The 25,184-nt window shown below is 33.8% G+C and overlaps 1 protein-coding gene and 1 pseudogene across 4 annotated transcripts in view; one reads left to right on the forward strand and one right to left on the reverse strand.

Annotated features, from left to right (window-relative positions):
* Nucleotides 1-25,184, forward strand: part of Fstl5 (follistatin like 5) — a 654,438-nt gene that overhangs the window by 177,282 nt on the left and 451,972 nt on the right. The gene's annotated exons all lie outside the window — the stretch shown is intronic.
* On the reverse strand, nt 6,791-9,042 carry LOC116094139 (annotated as a pseudogene).

Consider the following 25,184-nt stretch of genomic DNA (forward strand, 5'->3'; position numbering starts at 1 on the left):
CTCAGAAATCTGCCTGCCTCTGCCTCCCAAGTGCTGGGATTAAAGGCGTGTGCCACCACCACCCAGCACAGTATTTCTACTTGAATGCTTTAGATGAACCACTGTTGCTGGCAGTCAAACCCTGTTTCTTATGTGCTACTCTCTGGAGCCTCAGAAACTCATCCTTCTTACAGTCTTGACTGTTGAAGAGTGGTACAAATATTAAGCTATATACACATCTACATTTATAAAACCCATGTGTATGTATTATACATATCAATCCTCACATTTCACAATTCACAATCATCACAAATGTGATGGAGGGACAACATTTTCCTTATTTGTAGTTTTTAATTGTAAATTGGGAAATTAGGACAATACAGCCATTGGAAGGAACAGATTGATGTTATTTCTACTATCCACTATTTATATGGAAGACATTTAGGAAATCTAGACAGGTTGCCTAGATTTTTTAGAAGTTAATGCTGCATATGCCTTTTGCTTACATATTTCCTTTTCATCTCTAGAAAATAATTCTTAGTTAATATATTCACATACATTGTTATAAATTATTAAGTAAAAATTATGTATAAATATCTGACTTATTTCATAAAATATATTATTTATATATACTGTCATTGTACACATACAAAATGTAAGGGATGATGTCACATTGTGAATAACCATAAGAATAACAGTCCTCTATTATCTATCCCTAAAAGTTGGTGTGTGTGTTTTCATGTGAATTGAGGTGGGTTTTCTAGTTAACAGTATTCTTAGAGCACAGATGAATTACCTAGTTATGATTGAATTTTCAAGTCATGTAACAAATATAGCCACAAGGTGAGATAACTTTAGGAAACGAAGAAAGTTGACAGTTTTATAAAACAATTACTAGATCATTATTTTTGAAGTGGGAAAATTGTGCACCAGGTTGTGTGACATGAGACATGCTTCCAGGAAGCACAATGTACAATGCTGTAGGCAAAGGCAACTCACTGGCTTTGATCAGGTCATGACAGAAAGCTTGCATGGCAGCAGAAGGTGGTGGGCTAAACAGAGGAGATAATGCAGGAAAGCGGAGAGTCATGGAAAGTATAAATTCCAAATTATAATGATAGAAATAAACTTGAACTGTGGCGGTTTTGAAGTACTTGGAGGAGTAAGAATTTATGGTGAATACTGAGCTATGCAAGGAAAGGAAGGAATGTTGTAAATGATTTTAAGGTGCCTGGAAGTTTCTGTTTTTTGTGAAAGCAAATCCTTTAGGGGATTACTTTTTATTCAAATCAAGGATTTTATACATGCTAGCTGATGTATGCTAGACACATTTTCTAGCGCTAAGCTATACTCCAGTTTTGCAAAGTAAGTTTTAGTGTTTGACAATGAAACAGCATTTCTTCAAAGTTCTTGCAGTTCAACCCTGGCTTTGTATGTACAAGACATATAGCCTTGAAAATGTACGTGTCTGCGGCCTGCCTTTATTGGTGCAGAAGGAAGGCTGCAATAGTTATTTCATAGTTTTCCTCCCCTATCTTCATACCAAGCTTCATACCAAGCTTGGTGATTCTTCTGGGCCTCAGATGAAAGATTATCAAAACATTGATCCCATAACACCTGATTCTTGCTAACAAATTAGTATGTCTCCATACACAGCAAACATTCATTAACATTGGGTCCTTTAAAAAATTGACAGGCACCCACATTCTGAGGAGTATTCCATTTTTTTTTTTTTTTTTTGCGAATACAAGTTTATTTGTACAAGTAAACAATATTTTTAATACCAGAAAGGAAAAAAAATTCAATTACAGAGAAATAGATAACACTTTACTGATTAAATTTTAAGAACTGTAAGGTTGACTTTATACATTTCTGCATATATAATTATAAATGAAAGAAATAGAAAGTATTCAGTTACAAAAAACATGGTGGGTTCCAGAAACCTCTTTGGACAGACTCAGTCAAGCTGTGCTTTTGTGCTTCCTCCAGATATTTCTGATGAATTTAAAATCAAATCATTATTAAAACACATCATTAAATGTTAATACGAATGTTGGAAATCTGTCAATTCGAGAAGCATTTAGAAAATCTAGATGTATTTGTTAAGTTAACTGCTTACGTGTTTAAGTGTCCCTGCCTCAGTGGAAAGGTGTGTTTTCAGAGTTAGGCACTGCTGAGTGTTAATTGTTGTCCTCCTTGACCTGACAGATGAGTACTCTGGTCTACTGCTTAAATTTCTCAACAATAATCTTCACCTTATGTATTCAGAGGTCATTTATTTAGAGATAGTCAGCTGCTCAAAAGGCCTTGTGAACACAGAGATCGCCCCAAATGCAGCAATCCACAAGCAGGCACCAGACTAGCACTGGTGTGGGGCTCTGTTCCCATTGCTTCTCTTCTTTGTGAAACTGAGAAAATTACTGCACAAGGCACTTTTCTTCTCTGCATGAAGTAATTTCATATGAATGATAAAGTGGATATAGTAAAATGTTGTAGGTATAAACATATGTGTCTCCTTGTCTAATTTACTGCTCTGTAAACAAAGGTCACTACCATTTGAACAACATCATTGTTTTCTAGATTTCATTTTGTCAGAAATTTTCTTTTTTAATAATAGTGCACTCTATTAAATAGTATGTTTCTTGCTGTGAAAATTGTAGATATTTTTGCATCAATTATATATTCCTAACTAAACAAATACATTGAGGGACAAACTCATGACAAAAGCTGAAAACTAGGCAAGCATAATATTGCATTGCTTCATTTGTCTTAACTCCTCCTTCCTGCAGAGTACACAGATATGTCACAGTCTCTAATACAAAAATAATCTTTGAGCAGACATGGAGATACATACCTTAATTCTAGAACTCTAGAGACAGAACTCTAGAATTATATAGCCAGGGCTATATAATAAGACTTGCCTCAAAACAAAACAAAGCAAAACATTCTTTCTCTGTGCCTAAGTCCTTTCTTATGATTAAAAAACACTTTGTTATCGATATATACCCAAAGCGTAACAATATTGTTTTCCCACTTATATTTAAATATTTTATATTACAATTAAATTTTTAGCAAATGTAAAGTACAATTTATACTTTGGAAAAGGATATGTATTCATAATTAATCATTGCATTCTACCTTTTCAAAGGTGTAGACACCATATTTCAACTATTGAGAATAATGGAGGACTACAGATTTCTCCCTAAAATGCTGAGTTTATTTCCTGGAACTTTCGTCTCTCACAATGCTCTCTTGTTCTGAATGGTTTGTTTGTCAAACATCTGCATAATTTCCTCTCATGAACTTGACAGATCCAATGGCTAAAAGCCATTTTAAACCCCAGTGGAAATAAAATTTTAATCTTTGTAACATATTTGACAGTTAATACTTAGAATTTATTTTAATTGGTAAGGCACATATATAAAATTACTTTAATGGCCAACCAGCTTTCATTAAGCTTTGATTTTATAGCTATGATTTGGAAAGTTTTTCAAGTTTTGTAATCTGTGCTCATGACACAAGAAGCATATTGAAATCAATATTGCTACCAAAATTTGAGTCTTTTCATAGTCACTAGATGATATCAGGGAAATGGGGTCCATCATTGGGGGTACTTAGTCTTTTGAGATTTTAAAGGAATTTATGAACAGGCAGGAATGTGGAAAGGAATAGGCAAAGGAATAATTATTCTGCTTATATCTTTAAAAAGACTGAAGATGAGCCCATGTATTGGGGTGGTCACTAGTGCAGATGACTGACTAAACTGTAATGTTATGTCTCTACCCAGGTCAGAGATTCTATTTTCTTAACAGGGAGAAAAAGGACCTTTCCCTAAAAGTGTTTTTATATCTACTCTAACAATAAAAGAAATGTAAAGTTAATTATGTATTTGAGATTTTTCATTAACATGCATTAATTGTGCTTATTAGTGGGACTCAGTGATGTATTCATGAATGTGTATGACATGCATGGATCAAATCTAAAAATTTTTTTCTCTCTTCCCTAATAATATCTTCAGTTTCTAGACAGTAAATACACTATTTTCAAGTCATCTTTTAAGGCTTCCTATCGTGAGCCACAGTTTCCTTTAACTCCACACATTTTGCTGCAAGTGACAGATTTTAATTCTCATGTATAGTTCTCTCTCTTTCTCTCTCTTTCTCTCTCTCTCTCTCTCTCTCTCACACACACACACACACATACACACTTGTCTGTTGATGTACAACTAGGATAATTATGGAACTCAGATATCACAAAACCTGCTGCTTTAAACGCAAACCACGCATATCTTATTTGGAGTGCTGAGTTCACTTCCTATGGTTTATGCATTTGACTCTTTCTCCCAGTGAAATACTTGCTCTTCTCATTCATTCTACAGATTCAAAGCTCAAGGCCAGCTTCTTTGAGAGATCTATTTTAACTCTCTTAGTTATAACAAAAATCCTCCATTTTCTTAGGCCTTCCTACCTACTGCCTCAGTTTTTTATTTCACCACAGACTTTCTTTCTTTACAACAAAATTCTGCTAAATTATTCTGTTTCCTATCTTCTGAAGACAGAGTTCTATCTTGTTCATTCACGGCTGTACTAGTACCCGGTATCTTGTCTTTCTTGACACGTAATATATCATGGATGAATTTTTTAATTAATTAATATTGTGAATGCCTTCATTATACTTGTGTCTTAAGATGTAATCATCTCCACATCATGTTTTCCCATCATGAATACTAAAGTGATCAGAAGAGAAAGGAGAGAGGGAATTTCCTTAAATTGGCATCTCTTTCTCTCTTAATTATTCAATATCTTAAGTTTTGCTTTAATTTTCCAAAGTGCAAATATCTTAGCTTTAAAAAATAAATGTAAATTATAAAATAACAGCTATTATAAAAATGATAGAAAAACCAAAGAGTTTATGAAATAATATACATAAAAAAAGAAATTTAAAATCATTTAAAGTTACAATATGGCATTTCTGGAACGAAAATCATCAATAACACTTTCAATTTTATATCTTAAGAATATTTAAGAGAGTAGCATTATAAGATATTTTGTTGAGAAATTAAAGCCAGAATTGGCCTATATCTGGTGAAAAACATTTCAAGTATACGTTCACTTGTTTAGATATGCAACCTTGTTATTAATAACTGGATAGGAGCAGGCCTGGGAATGTAGACCTAGCACTGAGGTATTGGCCACGTCCCTCAGGCCTATGTGCACTGATCCTCCTCACACATTTTTTTATAGGAAATAAGTCAGAATATAGGTGTTCATCTGGATCATTTTAAAATAAGATCACAGTCCTTCATAGGAATGTAGGATGAAACTATTACTCAAAAAGAACAAAAAACATACTTTTAGTAAAAGACTTTTGCTCTGGCATTTCTGTCAGCTTAAAGATAGCCTTGAGTTATATATGACACTATACTCTTTTAGTAGCTTACACTGAAAAAATATTAATAAAACTGGAATATTATTTACATGCCTAAATGTTAATATTATATTTATAAGAATAGCTACTGCATTTTATTGTGTCTTCATCTTTGGCATCATTGGAAATTGAACACTGCACATTATCTTCAGCCGTAGTGTTACTGAGCTTATGCTCACTCTGTGTCCCTACAAGCCAGATTCAACTGCGCTTCCTTCATAAGCTAACGAAATCAGCCAAGGTAACACTGAGAAGCAGGGAATGGAGACTTACTCAATGTGGATACATGTAAAGAGAAACAAACAACAAACAAAAAAAGCATCCAAAGGACCCACCACATTTTTAAGTAATATTTAAGTAATACTGGTCAACCTGTTGTCTCTCCACCAATGATTGACCAATCATTGTACCCTCTGTAAGGTGCACTAGTATATCAAAAGTTTGTTTCCAAGAGGAAAGTTTGCTCTTCAGCTGGCCAAACCTTTTTGTTTTCATTTTTATTGGTTATTTTATTTATTTACATTTCAAATGTTATCCCCTTTCTCAGTTTCCCCTCTATAAGCCTCCTATCCCCTTCTCTCTTCCCCTGCCTCTATGAGGGTGCTCTGCCACTCACCCACCCACTCTTGCTTCAGTACCCTATCCTGGGTCATCAAGTCTCCATAGGACCAAGGGGATCCCCTCCCAGTGATGCCAGATAATGCAGTCCTCTACCAACCAGATCCCGTGCCCATCATTTTAGAACAAATTTGTGGTATGTGATTATGTTCAAAGGGTCTGAAAGTTTTGAAAATGTATTCATATATGCAACTGCTACCAAAATAGGCACATACACAGTTAAACATTATGTGTATATATGCATGTGAACATACAAGATATTTCTTTTTGGTAAATATTTCTTTTTGGTAAGCTTAAGTATCTATTGAACATTCAGTTATTACTATAACTACCAGGATACTAAACATATCATCATGTACATATATTAACAAATGCACATCCATTTTAGGCAAAACTTTTCTTCCTTCTCTCAACCTTTTAAAAACACTTATCTATTTCCTTTTCCTTAGTATTTCAAGACTACATAATAAGAGCATAATTGTCAAGTGGAACCTTTTAATAGGATTGAATTATTTATTGTACTGACTTTGTTTTTATTTCCTCCATTAATTTTATTTTACAAAGAAAAAAAATACTCAACACGCTAGATCTGCTAGTTAATTACCTGTGGCCATGGCAAGGCTTTGGTACCTTCTCTCAGAGAATTGCACAAAACAGCATACATCAAAGGTGGAAGGCAAAAGTCTTTTTTGTAATTTAGGCAAAGAAAACAACAAAACGCTACCAGGTCCATCTGGAAAAACATTAGAGGTTATAAAATAACTCTTTAGGGAGTTGTGTAAAAAGCATAATACGCCCCCCAACCCCCACCTTTCGAGGTGTCTTTACTGTACTCCTCAGCATTGGTATCTTCACACTTTATGGGGGGCGAATTTCCATTGCAGGAGGTGCTGGGAGATAGGCACTTTATTGTGTACACCCCGGAGTCATTGGAGTCTAGAGACATGATGGAGTGGGGTGTCTCTATCCAGGAGGAGCTACTCTCCTCTTTGACTTTTTCTTTGGCAAACTGATCTTCTGGGAACACAGGTGGGCTTCTTCTGGATGTCCATGGACGTCCAGCTACCATCTCCCTCTTGTAAGCACCTCAGCCTCCCCACCCTGCCATTGCAGGGAAGGTTGGGTCAGGGTATAGCCCGGAGCATGGGATGTCTGGGGGGGCAAGGACTTAATACCATATGGGAGCAAGGTACTGCACGTGTATTCAGATTCATAGGAACCGATGAATAGTTGGTCACAGGTTGCTGGACAGGTGTGACTAGCCACTGCTGGGGAGGGTTGGCCACCTCTTTATGCTGTTGGGGTGAGTGGCATGGTTCTCTGACCATTATAATATCTGGCTTGAAACAAAGTGTAGACAAAGGGAAAGGAAGAAGTTTTCAACACATACTGACCTCCAGGGACAATCTGGTGGAAAGAATCTTAGTTGTCCTGGTAACTTTTGGTGAAGGGGTTATGGTTGCTCTTTAGCTGGGTAATATCCGTACTTTGGTAAGAAGTCACAGCGATGAACTCTCTGAAAAGGTGAAGGTCAGGGTCTTGGAAAGCTGATTCAAGTCCTCCACACCATCCTCTGTCATCTCCACAATGTGCAGTTGTGATCGGTATTTGTGCAAAGATTGCAGCACTATCATCTGTATGTTGTTGTTTGCGCCTTGGTTATTGGTGAGTTTTAACTTCCCAAAGGAAATCTCCAGAATCTTCCAGTGGGAGCCAGTGTTAGAAGATTCTGGGTGAACATACATTTTATTGCCCTGAATGTTATTATCTGCAGGTCACCCACTTGCCTCCATGGAAGCACCAGTTGTTAGGGTCGGCCAGAACTACTTCCACAAACACATTGTAGTGGGAAGTGGAATTGAGTCCGTTTATGTTGAAGCTCAAGAAAGAAAATAGGCGCCAGCTCAAACCTGACTTCTTTCTGCTCTTCTTACCCTGACTTTAATTGTTAATTTAATAAGAAACATAGTTTTAATATGCCGAGAAACCTGTATAAACGTTGAGGCCAGTTCTCTTGGCATTAAATATTGATTTTAACATTCCTCTTTGCCTGGTGCTTAAAGCTCAATAATTCTGTTTATGAAATGAAAATCACGATGATGAAATGAGTGGTTCTAGTGATATGGTCAATTTTGGGGTGCTGACTTCAACATAAGCCCCTCTCTTTTCATGTTGAGCATAGGTTTGGGGGCTCGGATCATACAAACTAAGATTACAAAACTTTCTGAGCTGGTGGCTAACTTATGGATACTTTTCTATCAAAATCAAATAATGAAGTCAGAGAGATGGTTAGTATTGATTCAAAGATGAGGGCTCAATGGTAGTTAGTGCTCCTGCATTGTCTTCAGTATTGATTCAAGGTAGGGCTTGAGAGGGGTTAGAGCTTCTGTATTGCCTTCAGTGTGGATTCAAAGGTAGGGTCTTATGATAGATACACTAAAGATGCCAATCTTTAGGCCTAATAGCTTAAGGCAGAAACATGCCTGAGTATGAAAAGGATAAGGAGTCATCAGCTTAGTTGATTGAACCACAAAAGGTCAAAGTACCTTTTCTTAGAATTAGTCCCATCATTAAGCACATCCTCAGGCTATTGTATCAGACAATAGGGTGCCCAGGGTGGGAGTTCTTTACATTCTCAGAAGTGCTGCTTTGGGATGTCTGTCCTGACTAGTTCCTATCTACATCACTGGAAGCTTTGTTTTGTCCCTTAAAACACCTAGTATATAGTTAAGTATAAGTTGATGTAATATTTCCTGACCTTTTTTACTATCTTCCCTTTGTATGTAAAGGGAGGGAGCTTTTATCGTACTGTTTTGTTATTTTGAGAAATTACTTGTAACTTAAGTCTCTGTCTGGCAGAAATCTCCTGAGTAACATTTTCAGACATAAGGATTGCTTATTTCTTGGCAGCCTTTATTGTGCTAGCAGAGGCTACCTTTTTACAGATTTTATTTTATTTCTGAATTTGCAGAAATTGTTCAAGTACAATACACTTAGCTTAGGGGGTATGAAGGTCATTGCCATATTCTACTAAATGATTATAATTTCCCATCAGACACCTTTTCAATCTGCTCCTACTGCTATCAGAAAAGTCAATATTTGCATTCTGTTGAATATGCATGACCACTAGTGTTTGAACAAAGGGCTACTTGATATATGCACTTCTATGATTATCTTGTTTGCATTCACGAGAAATTATCTGAAAATCCTCTAATAATAGAAAGACTTGCTGTAAAGTGTTTCTTTATTAGAATTAGTTTTGCTGCAACTGCCGACTTAGCATTTTAGATTTCTTAATTAAAAATATCACTAGAAGTAGGAAAAATTTAAATATTTAAGAAATAACTTCTTTGCTCATAAATGGTAGATTATGCATGTAAATACATTTTCAAAAATTTTGACTTATTCTTGGTTCATTTAATCTTTAGAATATATGCATTGAAGGAGCTCATCTTTACTGGAAGTTTCTGATATTTTAATAGAACTCAATGCCTTCAAATGAGAATAATACTGTCACATTTTATAAATGATAATCAATTTTTAAGCTATACTTTGTATGCAATAGTCTTATCTTAAAAACTGTAAAAACTGTAAAAGCTGCTCTGAGAATAGCTGAATGCTATTCACTATTAATCTGTTGTTATTGAACCATCTTATATCAACCTATATTTTTAAATTTTTTTTCTGCAATGTTTCTATTAGCTTAAATGCAACAGAAAATCCTTTGCCTGTTGCACAGATGGCTTTTCTGTTTCATCTTTCATTGTGGTCAACAGATTATGAAAATTGATAAATCTTTTTAATAATTACATTTGACAAAACTTATCCACTTATTCTAGTCTCATAACATATTGTAATTTTTGAGAAATGAACAAAAAATCTATGGGTTATATGACATTACACAAATTACATATTTTTGTCTCTTATTAGTTTAAGATTTTTCTGTGGTGAGAGCAGACAGATGTGTTTGCCATGACACCTTTGTGGAGGTCAGAAGAAGAATTTACTGAGTTGGATCTCTTTTGTTTTTCCATGAGTGATGGTGATCTTACTCAGGCCATTATGTTTGAAACACAATGTGTAAGCCATCCTGCAATTCCTTTCATTAGTTTGCATTTAAAACATCTTTCAAGTTCCATCATTATTTTATGATGAAAGTTTTATTATTATCATGGTAAAACTTAGAAGTATGATTCTTCATTCTCGAGTTTAATTTGCTAAATCTAAAATATATAAAGCTGATCTCAGTATAAAATACATTTTATTTATTTATGGCATTTTATTTTATTTATGGCAGTCCACATCTTTGTAATTTTTCAGAATATTAAAAGTAGAAGCTCTCTAGGTTGGTATTGCTTTAACTGATTTTGACTGAGGTGTGGGTCATGCCCTACACTGAGAATGTGTAGCGTACAGGTCAGTGTCAGTCTGAGACACTGACATTTGTATTTCACTGAGTATGAGTTCTCATATCCTATGTAAGCTCAGTGAGTTTTCTTTTTATATAGCAAGCTGTTGCTCTAGAAATACGAGTCTTCCTTATGCTTGACATGTTTTGTATCCTCTATGCCTGATTAACTGTTTTCTTAAATTTCCAGAAGGTGATGCTCTGGTTTGTGTTAACTTAGTGTTTTTGACAAAATAAAAACAAAAACAAAACAAAAAGATAAAAACAGAACATCAACACAGCCATAGAGAGCCATACAGAATATAATATAAATAATAAGACAATGAAAAGAAATGATATGAGGTGACTAGAAAAAGTCATTGCATAGATAATATCACAGCTAAAGGAATGAATATTACAACACTACTAAACACATGCATATTAATTAAAATATTATGTGTGTGAAACATAGATAAGTTTTAACAATGTTTATAAATGCTTATAAATTATAATTTCTGAAGATAAATTCATGTAGTTTATACAAGAAGAATGTACACTGTGCTATTCAAATCTAATACTGTATTTATATAGATATGAAAGTATAGGTGTATTCAAAATTATATTTACAGATAAGCTTTTATTTATTTCAGCAAAAATTTAAATTTTATATTTATATTTCATTTGAAAATATATTTATTTCAAAATCTAAAAATTGTGATGAATATATGCAATGCATAATAGAGTAATTAATAAATCATTCATGTTATAAATAATATACTTTTTAAAAGAAATTTATTTGCTTTTTGCATTTATTTATTTCATTGGACCGTATCCAACTTCATAAAATAACTGAGAATAGATGACTTTTATGGAGTTTTCATGCAGATATGCACAACCACAGCTGTCAGAATAAACATACTGCTATGATATGTTTCTATGAATTAGAAACTATGAGTGTACTCCACGGTTAATTTTGTCTCACTATAATCCTTTTGGAACTGCTAAAGATTGTGGAAATGGGGTTGGCTAAGATTGGTAGCAAAATCATTATTGAAATCAGTTTCTAGAAAGTCAGCAATATGGCTAAGCAGATAAAGACACATGTCATCAAGCCTGCTGATCTGAGGAAAATCCTTGGAAACCACACTGTAGAAGAGAAATAAGTCTGAGAAAAATTGTCTTCTGACCTACATTCAGAGAATCATGGAAGTATGCCTGTGAGTATGTGCATGTGTGCATACAAACATACATACATACATATATGTATACATACATTCACACGTACAAACACATACACCTTTTAAAAACTTGTTTTGTTATGCTTTTATTCCATTATATCAAATCTAATTATAATATTTGAGACTAAACTTAATTAATGTTACACATGTTAATTCTGTAGACACTGATAAAATTTTTATACATAGAAAGGGACTTATGATTTAAGTGTCAAATTAGCCATATTGAACCAAATTGAATTTGGCACAGAAAAAAAAAAACCTACAATCTATAACATAGAAAACTGATATGATATAATCCTAAATAATTACTAATTTGTTTCATCAAATCTCTTCCTAGATTTGAAAAAGATTTCAGCTTTGACCCTACTATTATTAGTAATTTTAGAAGTGTGTATCTCTGTATGTGTGTATTTGATATATGCATTGGCACATTTAAGCCAAAAATGGACATAAGATCCCATGGAGCTGGACTTACAGACAGTTGTCAGTAACCCAGCATGTGCAGGGTATTGAACTTGGGTCTTCTGAAAGAGCAGCAACATCTTTTAACTTCTGAGCTATCTAACCAATCCTGATAATGTAAATTTTTAATGTACAAAAAATATGCATTTTAATATAATAAGTTACATAAATAAATCATTTACTCTTTACTGTTCTTAATATAATAAATATGTTTATGAGACAAAAGAAACACTTACTAGATTTGAAGCTGACACTGTACCGTAAATTTAAAAAAAGATAATGGATAAAGAAATCTTATTTGAGCTTAGTTTAGGGCAGAGGCTTTCTATAGGTCATTTATTTATTTATTCATTTATTTATTAGATATTTTCTTTATTTACATGTCATATGATTTTTCTTTTCCCAGTTTCCCCTCCCAGGAACAAACAAACAAACAAACAAACAATAGTATGAGATGTGTACTTTTTTAAAAAAATAATTCTAAACGAGATTTATAATGATATTATTATATAGAAAGGGGTATAATGGCAATGATCATAGAAACCAAAACAATGTATAATTATGTGATTCTGTTTTATGTCATTTTTGGAAGTTTGATTTCCATGCTGTCATGGTATCTTGTTGAAAAGCATGATACAGTAAAACCTAACAAAAAAAGGTTCATTTGTGTATGTTTCACTCAAGGTAGTCTATTTCAATCAATCTTAGTCATGTGTGAGATGTACACAGATCTTTAGAATTCTAAGCAAATATGTTACTGTCCAACAGCAACATAAAAACAGTAGGTTACCTGGAATATGAAGTTAGAAATAGATAGGAGGAGATAGGAGGAGATAGGATGAGATAGGATAAGATAGGATGGCCAATATAATACCTACCCACGAGGAGGGTACCTTAAAACACTAGACAGGAGCCTTTACTCAGCCATCTTGAACCTTTTTTCAATCCTTTGTTCCCACCAACAGGTAGAATAAGTCTTGGGGTTGAGGCCTCAGCGTTTTCATTCTGTAGTATATATCTGAAATCTCTCTGTTGTTAGTGAAAGTGTTTGGTCTATATTTATTGAACATTATAGAAAACTAACTATGCAATTATATCTCAATTACAAAATTTTATGCTTCCCTTTTCTCCCTATAAATCTCCCATATATATCTCACAACAGGACAATCAGTTGGTATGATCTTTCCTGGAGGATATTGCCTAACAGAATTATATATAGATAGAAGTTACTTTACTGACCCCAATTGACCTAAAATAGCAAAACCACAAATATATTGCCAGCCTACATCCACATGGTGCCTCCAACATTTATATGGTATGTCTTGTTTTTAATGAAAGTTGCTTTTATACTGCTGCTATTAGTAAATTATTACCAGAAATAAATACACACACACACACACACACAAATACACATAACTACTCTTTGTTATGGTGGTGGAGGGGAGGCCATATTTTGATAATAAAACTAAACCTTTAGCTTACGCTGTAAAAACTGATTATGAACATTTTAGGGTATAGTAAGATGTGTTACATCATTGTTTTTCAGGAAAGTTAAATTTAAGTAGACAGATAACAGCAAGGGAACACATTTAATAAATAGTTTCAGGCATACTGCAGAGGTGGCAAAAGTTTAGTGGGAGTAGACCAGGGGCGTTTTCATAAAAGTTGCTCCCACAACTAGAGTAGAAAGCTAGGAAAGACTTCTACAGGAAGTAGTGTGCATTTCTCTACCTTAGAAATCTATTGGGACAAACAAGGCTCCTTGCTGTCAGTTGAACAATGGTCATGAAGTTGGAAAGGATTCACACAATCATGAAGAAGGAAGGGCCAGGCTTCATATATGATGAGACAGAAAAGCAATCAATCACTTCTAATGTATCATTTCAAAGTAGTGTAAACAATCAAACCTTTTCTGAACAGTTTATATGATTTATAATCTCTGAGATGCTTTTCACCTGCTCTGTCCTGGTTTGTCAACATAGCCTATATAAGAATTAGAGTGTGTTTCTTTTTTTCCCCACTGGATTAATTTATCCTTTGGTATAGTATTCTCTTTTGTCTTTCATGTTTTTTTAGTTAAAACAAGTTATTTGACTGAATTTCAATAAGATAATTCCACAAAACCTTCCAAAACTAAAAAAGAATGTTACATCTTTTAACAGTAATAATCTCTTTTATCCAGTGAAAGTCAAATTAGAATACTGTATACACCACTAAGTATCTTAAATTCAGGGGAATGTCTTATAATCCTAATGCATATTGAGTGAATAATTTTAATTCATGAATAAAGAAACAGGTAAAAACTTTTATTTCTTTTTGAGGGAGTACTTCTGGGGAATGAACCTGGGACTAGTGTATGTTAAGCAATTATGTTTCAGTTATATCTTAAGTCTTTTGATAATTTTCTTAATTATTGTTAAAAGCACTATAGTAAGATATAGAAGCATGTACATGCTGCAATATAAATGTCTTCTTTGCCTGAATATCTCTAGGAAAGTCAAATATTATTAAAGTGTTATTCTTGTATTCAAAAGCTGCAGGAAAGTTTGTTTTCTATAGAGATATGAATGACTTTTCTTAACCAGGGAATGATCATCAGGAATATTTAGCAGATCAAGCAAAAAGATGGAAAAATAGATACTTCTCAAATCCCAACACTACCTCTTTTGTCAGTATGTGCCGTAAAAAAATGTTTAATGGAAGCATTAAGTTCTTGGAGATCCAAAGTACTTTGAAATTATGAATGGTCTCTTCGCTCTCATAATAGACAGCTTATGGTTGTGCCTTCAGCTATCAACATTGGTAGCATCAAAAGCCAGACCCACTGAATACCTCAGAAGTCAATTAAACATCAAATAAGTAATCATTCTTAAAACTCTGTGCTGTGTGAGTTAATTATCATGTGGTTAACTTTTTTGGGAGAAAAAACTTAATCAAAAAATAGTTCTATAATTTTTAATGTGTTTTTAAAATTGAGATTATAAATTACTTATAAAACCTCTCCTTTCTCTTTACTCTCTCTAAATCATCTCTTATGTCCTTCACACTATCCTTGAAATTAATGTCCTCTTTATTCACTAATTTTCATTGCATTCATATATTGACATAAGTATGAATATATTCACATATATATATATATACACATATATCTAATTATAAGGTATTTTATATGAATTAGTTATATCCAGGATTAGTGTATAAATGAGGAGTGTAAAAATATATAAAGTATATTCATTTTAAGAATCCATTCAAAGTTAATATTTAGAATAACACTTAGAAGAAGGATTGGTGAGAAAAAAATACTACTGTTAGTCACTAGATAAGACTAGGCTCATGAATCAAAGAGAGAAGATGCAAACCTGCCTTTGCAACTCAGTATTTTTAAGGTCAGCTTGTCATGTGCTTGTGTGGCAAATGCATGTGTCATTATGAAAAACACAGGAGTATAAGAAAACCCAGGAGAAATTTGCTGAATATGTATGTAAACTATGCGAGTGCATGTAGATTTTATAGCACTGTACCACACCTGCCGAGTTGCAGAGGTAACCCTGAACTGAGCAATGGCATTATTCTGCTATTATATCTTAAACATCTTGTAGCAAATTATCAAAAGGTAACGTGCTTCTCAAGATAAACCCTGGAAGCCTTTACTCTGCTTTCTTAAGATAATGTTATTGTGAAATGATGATCATTATACTAGCTAAGCATTTTCATTATCTTTTAATGGATCTACTTTGCAGCATGAAGTGTATGCTGTACATGGCGGTGACCCTCAGCTGAAGAAGCTCTGATATCATATCTGCATCTTACTAGGGAGGAGTATTTGTGATCCACTAAGCTTTCTCATTAGTACTTTTCGTATTTGATTTTCAGTAAATGTACATTTTAGAACTGTAAATTAACTTCTGCATCTTGAAGAAATGGGAAAGGTCTCATTCTTACATTTTACAAAATTATCTTCAAAGAAGTGGCCAAATATGTTTAACATCAAATTATTTTTATGATTTGGATTTTCTAATGAAAACATTTATTTACTTTACATCTTGATCATATTCTTTCCTCTCCTCCCAGTTCCTCCGTTTCACCCCCTTTCTTCTTATTCACCCCTCCATCCATTTTCTTCCCATGGATATCAATTAACCTTGACATATAAAGTTGCAGTTAAGACTATGGGAACCTTCTCCAATGAAGTCTAGACAAGGTAGTTCAGTTAGGGGAAAGAGATCCAAAGGTAGGCATCTTACTAAGAGACAGCCCTTGCTCTCACTTTTGACCAAGCTGCACAACAGTTACGTATGTGCAGTGGGCCTAGGTCCATCCTATGCATGCTCCCTGGTTGGAAGTTCAGTCTCTATGAGCACCTATGTGCTCACAGTACTTGATTATATAGTTTTTCCTGACATATCCTCAACCCCTCTGGCTCCTTACTTACACCCTCTGCCCTCCAGAGGGTTCATCAAGCTCCTCTTAATGTTTGGGTGTGGGTCTGTGCATCTGTTTGAATTGGTTGCTGGGGAATCTTCTCTCATGACAGATATACTAGGCTCCTGTTTGCAAATATAGCAGAATGTCATTAAAGGCGTCAGGTGTGTGTTTCCTTTCATACTATGGATTTCAAGCTGGGCCAGACATTGGTTGTCCCTTCCCTCAAAATTTGCTCCATCTTTAACTCTGCACATCTTGTATGTAGGACAAATTGTTGGTCAAAGATGTTGTGACTGGGTTAGTGTTTGAATCCATACACTGGAATTTTTGCCTGATTACAGGAAAAAGACAGTTCAGACTCCATATTCTCCTATTGTTAGGAATCTTAGCCAAAATCACCCTGATAAATTTCTGGGAGTTTCCATTGCCCTAGGTTTCAAATTCTTCCTAAAGATGACCCCCACCCTATTTCCGTTGTCTTTCCCAGGACTCTCTCCCTCTGTTCTCCCCCTATCTGATACCTCTTGTTCCTATCTCTAGCTCCACTGTTTAATCTATTTCCCTTCTCACAGAAATTGAACCCCTGCTCTCATTTAGCATCTTTTTGGGTCTATGAATAGTTGCATGGTTTTCCCATACTTTATAACTAGTATCCACTTATAAAGGAGTACATACCATTTTGTCATTCTTGGTCTGGGTTACATCACTCAGGATGAGATTTTCTATTTATAGCCATTTGTCTCCAAATTTCATGATGTCATTTTGGGGGGAGGGTGCTGACTGATATTTTATTGTGTAAATGTACCACATTTTCTTTATCCATTCTTTGGTTAAGCAGCATCTAGTTTGTTTCCTGTCTCTGGCTATTATAAATAAAGCTGCTATGAACAAATTTGAGTAAGTATATTTGGATGTTAGATCCTTTCTTAGGTATATGACCAGGAGTAGTATAGTTAGTTGGATCTTGAAGTACATCAATTCCCTTATGTCTGAGAAACCAGTAAATTGATTCCAAAGTGGTTGTAAAAGTTTGAACTACCACCAGCAATGAGGAGTGTTCCTATTGTTCCACATCCTCACCAGCATGTGCTATCACTTGAGTTTTTGACTTAATCTTTCTGATGGGTGTATATATGGTAGAATCTATGAATCATTATTATTTGCATTTTCTAATGACTAAGCATGTTGTATATATCTTGGCCAGTAAAGCTTCCAGGAGGTCCTGAGAGGAATGCATTTCTTTTGTGTTTGAGTTAAAGGTAGATATCTGTTAGGTTCGTTTCAATCATAAAGCCATTTAGTTCCATTGTTTATCTGTTGAGTTTTTTTCTTAATGACCTGTATATTGGTTAGAATATTATCTTCCACTACTAATGTGCATGGTTCAAAGTGTCATTTAAGCCTTAGTAATTTCCTTTTAAACATGGCTTGCTATTAAGGCATAGATATTCAGAACTGAGATATCTGCTTCAAGTCCTTCTGGATTTAGTGTCTTTGTTGAGATGTCAGATATAGTTCTGATATGTCTGCCATTGCAATTTTTATTTAAGTAATTTTCCCCTTTTTATTAGATATTTTCTTTATTTACATTTCAAATGGTATCTCCTTTCCTGGTTTCCCTTCTAAAACACCCCTATCCCATCCACCCTCCCCTTGCTTCTATGAGGTTGTTCTCCCACCCACCCACCTACTTCTGCTTCCCAGTCCTGGCATTTCCCTATACTGGAGCATCGAACCCTCTCAGGATCAAGGGCCTTTCCTTCCATTGATATCCAACAGGCCATCCTCTGCTGCATGTGCAGCTGGAGCCATGGGTCCCTCCATGTGTACTCTTTGGTTGGTGGTTTAGTCCCTTGGAGCTCTAGGGGTACTGGTTGGTTCATATTCTTGTTCCTTCTATAGGGCTGCAAACTCCTTCATCTCCTTGGTCCTTTCTCTAGATCCTCCATTGGGGACCTTGTGCTTAGTACAATGGTTGGCTACCAGCATCTGCCTCTGTATTTATCAGGCTCTGGCAAAGCCAATCAGGAGACAGCTATACCAGGCTCCTGTCAGCAAGCACTTGTTGGCATCCATAATAATGTCTGGGTTTGGTGACAGAATATGGGATGGATCCCCAGGAGTTGGTGTCTCTGGATGGCCATTCCTTCAGTCTCTGCTCCACATTTTGTCTCTGTATCTCCTCCCATGGGTATTTTTCCTTCTTCTAAGAAGGACCAGAGTATCCATACCTTGGTCTTCCTTCTTCTTGAGCTTCATTGATCTGTGAATTGTATCTTGAGTATTCCAAACATCTGGGCTAATATCCACTTATCGGTGAGTTCATACCCTGTGTGTTCTTTTGTGATTGGATTACCTAACTCAGGATGGTATTTTCTAGTTCCATCCACTTGCTTAAGAATTTCATGAATTTGTTATTTTTAATAGCTGAGTACATTACTCCATTGTGTAAATGTACCACTTTTTCTATATTCGTCCTCTGTTGAGAGACATGTGGATTCTTTCCAGCTTCTGACTATTATAATTAAGGCTGCTATGAACATAGTGGAGCATATGTTCTTGTTATATGTTGGAGCATCTTTTGGGTATATGTCCAGGAGTGGTATATCTGGGTCCTCAGGTTATACTACATCCAATTTTCAGACTGCCTTTTCATTTTACTTGGCCTATTTTCCTAGTATTTTAAAATATTCTTTCTTTGTTTTAAACAATAGTGTTTTGATTATTATGTGGCAGGAAGATTTACCCTTCTTGTTAGATCTATTTGATGATCTGTAATATTATAGCATATTTATAGGCATCTCTTTCTTTAGGTTAGGAATGCTAGAGGATCAAGAGTAGGAGGTCACACTGAGGTACTGAGTGAGACATTATGTGTACACCATCCTCTGTCTCTGCCTCTATCTCTCTCTCTCTCTTTCCCTCTCTCTCTCTTTATCCATATATATATATATATATATATGTATGTATCATATTCTTGGAGAAGACTCATCATGAACTTTTTTGAACTAATAGGAAGTGGGAAGATCTGAAATAAATTGGTATTTTTCACTAAAGATCTTGGTTTCTTTCTAGCTCTTAAGTAGACGTCTTCCTCAGGTACTTTTGACATGGAATTGCTCTGTATGTGGATGATGAGAAAAGTTAACTAAAAGAAAGATTCTTTGGGGAGGACATATGTTGAATATTATGAATTCCTTTTACATTAGCCAGGTTAATTTGCTAAGTATAAGGTCTTAATTTTCCCTGTAATTAGTAGACAGCTGGAAGGCCTGAGATAAGAATTATGTAAGTTAATGGATACCAGTGACAGAAATCATGGAGGAACATGATAGCATCTTCACACAAGTAGCCTTGATGTGGTGACTAGTGATGCAAAGAAGCTGAGTTGTCTTTGAGATAATTAAAAAGTATTACTAGCTTGGCTTTGATGATATAAGGGAGTGTTAAACAATGACTTACAGAATATTCAATATGCACATGTAGCACATCCATTAGTGTTTCTTTTTGGGATCAGTAGTTGTTTTCCTCATTGTTGGGATTTTGGTACATGCTACCACTATAGCATTCTTGTCTCACTATAGACTATAATGAGGGTCTCCAATTATTTATGTCAGCATATAAAATGTGATACTTCCTCTTTGTGTTCTGATATTTGAGCTGTGATATAATCAAGCTCACAACTTTTCTCATGACTTGCAAGTGTTCTATGGTGGATATAGAAAAAAATCACTAATATCCACATAGCAGCAGTATGCAGTAACTAGATTGAAGAAGGAGGATGCTGGCAATGGTGAGGTAAAGGTAGGTGGGTGGGGGAGCCTCCTAAATGGATAAATGGGAGGAAGATGAGGTAAAGAACTCAGAGAGTGGAGACAGGGAAGTCAGGCAAGGTTTGGAATGTAAATAAATAAAAGGAATTTAATAAAAAATGATAAACTAGATTTATATTTTGTAACTACAATTATGTTAATATTCAGATTATTTAGTTCTGATATATATGAGTATATATTAATATTCAGATTATTTAGTTCTGATATATATATATATATATATATATATATATATATATACTCATTTCCAGAAGATTTTATCCCTTTTTGAATTCTATCACTTTATGTCAATAAAGATAAAAACTACAGATTTCAAAGTGATTATGTTACAGTGTTCAATGCATTTAATTTTGCTTAACTAATAAAGAATATTTTCCAAATTTCTCTATAAACTAGATTGGTATTTTGTAACTACAATTATGTTAATATTCAGTTCATTTAGTTCTGATATATATATTTATATATATGTATATATGAATATATATGTATATGTATATATATATATACATATATATATATGTATATATATGCACACACACACTCATTTCCAGAAGATTTTTATGCCCTTTTGAATTCCATCACTTTACATCAATGAAGAATAAAAACAACAGATTTCAAAGTGATTATGTTACAGTATTCAGTGCATTTAATTTTGCTTAACTGATGAATAATATTTTCCCAATTTCTCTATCATTTTGTCAAGTATTGAACTTGACTTGTCTGCCACTTATCTAACAGAAAAATGCATTTCACATTGATAAAAGCAATGTGTAACATAATGAACTATTAAAGTTGCACAGTTTATAAAATGATTAGGGTAATGATTAATATAGTCACCAGTAGCTATCTAATTGTATTTAAGGACTACTCAATAGAAAGAAATTAATATGAATTAATACTGTTAACATTAAAAATATCCATGTCTAGAGATGTCACAGACTCTAGAGAACTAACTGGTTGCATCTTCCTACACAAATATTATATCTAACTATATTTTAAATACTATCCTTATACCCATAGATAAGTTTTTCTCTCATTTTTCATCACAAAGACATTTTTTTGGCAGCAGATGAAAGATTTTATTTGCTCATAACTTATCTAAACATAGAGTCAGTGACCTGTGGCATTCCCTGTGCCCAGTTTGTTCTTCTATAGTGAACCCCTACATATAAGGCTTGCTAGGTGATAAAAGAGTGAATATTTTATTGTATTATATTATGTTGTATTGTGTTGTGTTGCATCGTGTATTGGTAATGCCTTGCCTTGCTGGTCACTAGTGTAGTTCATAGGTTTTACATCTGGGTAGGGCAACTGATTGTCCTTTTTAACCTTGGCAGCTTGCATATCATCTATGAAAGCCAGGTTTTAAAGAGGCTTATAGGTCATTTACAAGTTATTTCTTCCAAGTCCTTTGCCTGAAGTGTGTGACATATTCTGTAACAGTGTGTAGCTTTAGGTTTTGAGAGGCAACAACTTGCAGAAGAAATGACTTCTATTATTTTGGTAGTGTCTTAAAATCCTAGGGAAACTTCTTATGTTTGGCATTGGGATTTTTGTTTTGTAATCTAAGGCTCTGTGGTGAAGCATCTATTCTATCTCATAACATCACTCTCTATATAATACCTATACATGTATACAAGTGAACATATAAACATATCTACCAAATCTTTCATCTCTTTGTATATATACATTATATATAATATGTTGTATATGTATTGTATATCTATAGCTATATATTTCCTTTTCTTAAAATTTGTGACATCTGAGTTGGGTGTCTTTCTTTCAAGCTAGTCATAGGTATTAGATATTCCTGTTCTTTGTGTGTCATATAAACACTTCCTCTGTGTCATTTCTTATGTAGAACTTTGATCAAAACAGCAACGCATTAGTGTTATTCTTTTAGGTCCACCTCAATGAGATTATTTAAGTCAATGACTTTGGCAATGATGTATCTCTAAATAGAGCTACATTCTGAAGTACACAGAGTGTACATCAACATTTGATTGGGTAGATGGAGTTAATCCAAAATCAGTGTCTTTTGGGGAACCTCTTTAAATGCTGTGAAAATATCTCTAAAAATATCGAGAATAATTTGTTTAGTATTTCTGATAGTTGCATTAATAAAGGATAGAATGAACCACTTTTACTCAGAAAAATCAGGATGAATGGACTTAATTGTAGAGCTGTAAGATGACTATTAGAGTGATTGAAAGTTTAGGTTTCCAAATCCTCTTCTTAAACTGTAACAGAAACTTCAACATAAATCAGAACAACCATAACATTTTCTTATTATAGTTTTACGTTTTAATCCTTAAGAGCATATTAGAGCATTTCATTAATTTTCATCGGGCTACCAAATGTCTCTAAACTAAAAAAAAAAGAATCTTAGGATGTTGGTACATTATGAACAATAATAGATAATCCATAGAACATTAAGTGATGAAAAGAGAATAGTATTTATTAGGCATTAACAATGCATTTCTGAATTAGCCATTCCCTCCCACTAAATGCCTTAATCCAAAAGCACAAAGAAAGGCTTAGTGACAACTGTTTTCAGCATTTAGGGTCTGTGTGCAACCAGTTGTCCTGAGGTGACATATTTGAATACTTACCATGAAGAAATTATACTGTATTGAACTATAATTTTCTTAAGCATTGTATTATGTATATATGTGTTAAAATATCACATTGTCCTCTCATTTATATGTAAAATGCATGTATCCATATATTTATGGGAAGTAATATCATTTATAATAAATAATATATAATAGTTTAAAGTAATATTCTTTTTAAAAACAGTAGCAAGACAATAAAAACTGTACCTTCCATTGTTGGTCCTCAATCTAAGCATCACATTTTGTGGTAACAAAAATATCATCCCATCTTTCTGGGAAACACATACTACTAAGTAGTTTGCTATAAATGAATCCTTACTAGGAATAAAAAGTTACATTAAAGATAAAACAAGAAACACAAATTAACTGTTCTTTCTGTAATATAGGTAAAAACCCATTTTGCATACTATAGAGTTCAGAAATATTGAAAACCCTGAAAATCTCTTGAGCTTATCCACAAATGGGAATTGAGAGAGTGTTAGTCCCATAATCATGTGAAAGGCTAAGCTTTCTCTATTTCTGTTTTTATGGAGCTTATTGAAGAGTGTATAGCAGGAAGCATGTACAAATAACTCTGAAACTAAATTTTGCAGGAATCAGAATTGTTGCATGGAAATTAGATTCATGGGCCAAGGAAAGTAGGCCCACCAAAAGAGACAGCATGCCTAGAGAAAACATAATAACTGTACAAATTCCAATGAAGCATGTGCTTTAGAAAAAATATCCAAATAATATGAGTTTGTTTTTAGGTGTTTTAATACTTTCGGGAAATTGTACATTTTTTGTAGCAACTGAAAATGCTTGTCTTTTAATTAAGGAAGCATTATCTTGCTCTAGAATCCAACAAAGCAGTGGTATAATGAAACAATTAAAGTAGTTCTTATTCATTAACAAAAACTTTATTATACTGTGTAGAAGCCAAGGGAAGTAATTATAGGAAGTTGTGATTGCATGTGTTGTAAAATTAGAAGATAATTAATTCAAAATAAAACTGTTATAAATAGAAACAGAAAAGCCCTATGTTCCACAAATTTCCATCACTATCATAATTATCATACTATGTTGTGTGAGACATGAAACATTGTTAATATTTACAAAATAAAAGTATAGCTGGCATTACAAATTATATACTATCTGCCTTTTAGGAAAAACAATAAACTTACCCATATTATCACATGACTTTCTACAATAACAGAAAAGTAATAGCAAAAAATACCTGATTAAAATTGTTTCCCTTTATTCTATTAAATTTCTCATTTAGGTAGATTGAGAGATTTTCTGAGGTAAATAACATAGAATTACTCTTTGAAGTTGTGAGAAAAAACTTTGTATAGTGCTATGATATAAAAGGAAAGCTGCATGGGAGGCTATCCACAAGGAAACGTAAACCATGGTAAAGGAACTGCTGAAACCCTCAGTGGAGTACAGTGGAGAATTTGGGAAATTGATTGATAATTTAATAAAATGTAATAATATATCAGTGAGTTGACATGTGAAAATTCCATTTTTCTGTTAGAATAAAATCTGACTTGATATTGTGACTTGAAATTTTCATCTTTATTAAAGGACTGCCAATTCAGAGCATATTCTATAAATAGTCTTCATGATGTGATAAAAGCACCTTTACTTTTACTAATAGTTATTACCTATGAGGGTTATAGTAGAACTCAGTGCAGCCACAAACTGTGATTATATGAATAATTAGCAATTAGTACTCATAGAGTTTATAGAAAACTAGAGGAATGTGCCAATGATGAATAGAATTCTCCATTTTCTTTTCTGAAATCCTTTTTCCTAGTAACTGATATCCATTCATAATTCAGAGTTCACAACTATAATTTAATTCAGGAGAACAAAATGCAAACCTTCTCACATGATCATTTTAAAAGCAATACCAAGCATTTTGATAGCTCAAGAATCAATTTAAATCCTTTCTCTGTATATTTTACAACTATACATACATCAAGCAGGAAAAAATATTTCTTTGCTTTTGTTCCATATAACATGTTTATGTTTACTGTATTCATGCAGAGTCAAGGCTATTGATTGGCATTAATTACTTGAAGGCAATGAGTTGGGAGTCTTTTGTGAAAACATAGTTAGAAACTATTTCTTTGAACAGTCATTTTCTCACAAGAGGTCAGGTTAGCTAGACATTGAAGCCAAGAGAAACAATATTGATTTTCTTCACTTTTTTTTT

The sequence above is a fragment of the Mastomys coucha genome, unplaced genomic scaffold, assembly GCF_008632895.1.
Source record: "Mastomys coucha isolate ucsf_1 unplaced genomic scaffold, UCSF_Mcou_1 pScaffold16, whole genome shotgun sequence".
Classification (NCBI taxonomy): domain Eukaryota; kingdom Metazoa; phylum Chordata; class Mammalia; order Rodentia; family Muridae; genus Mastomys; species Mastomys coucha.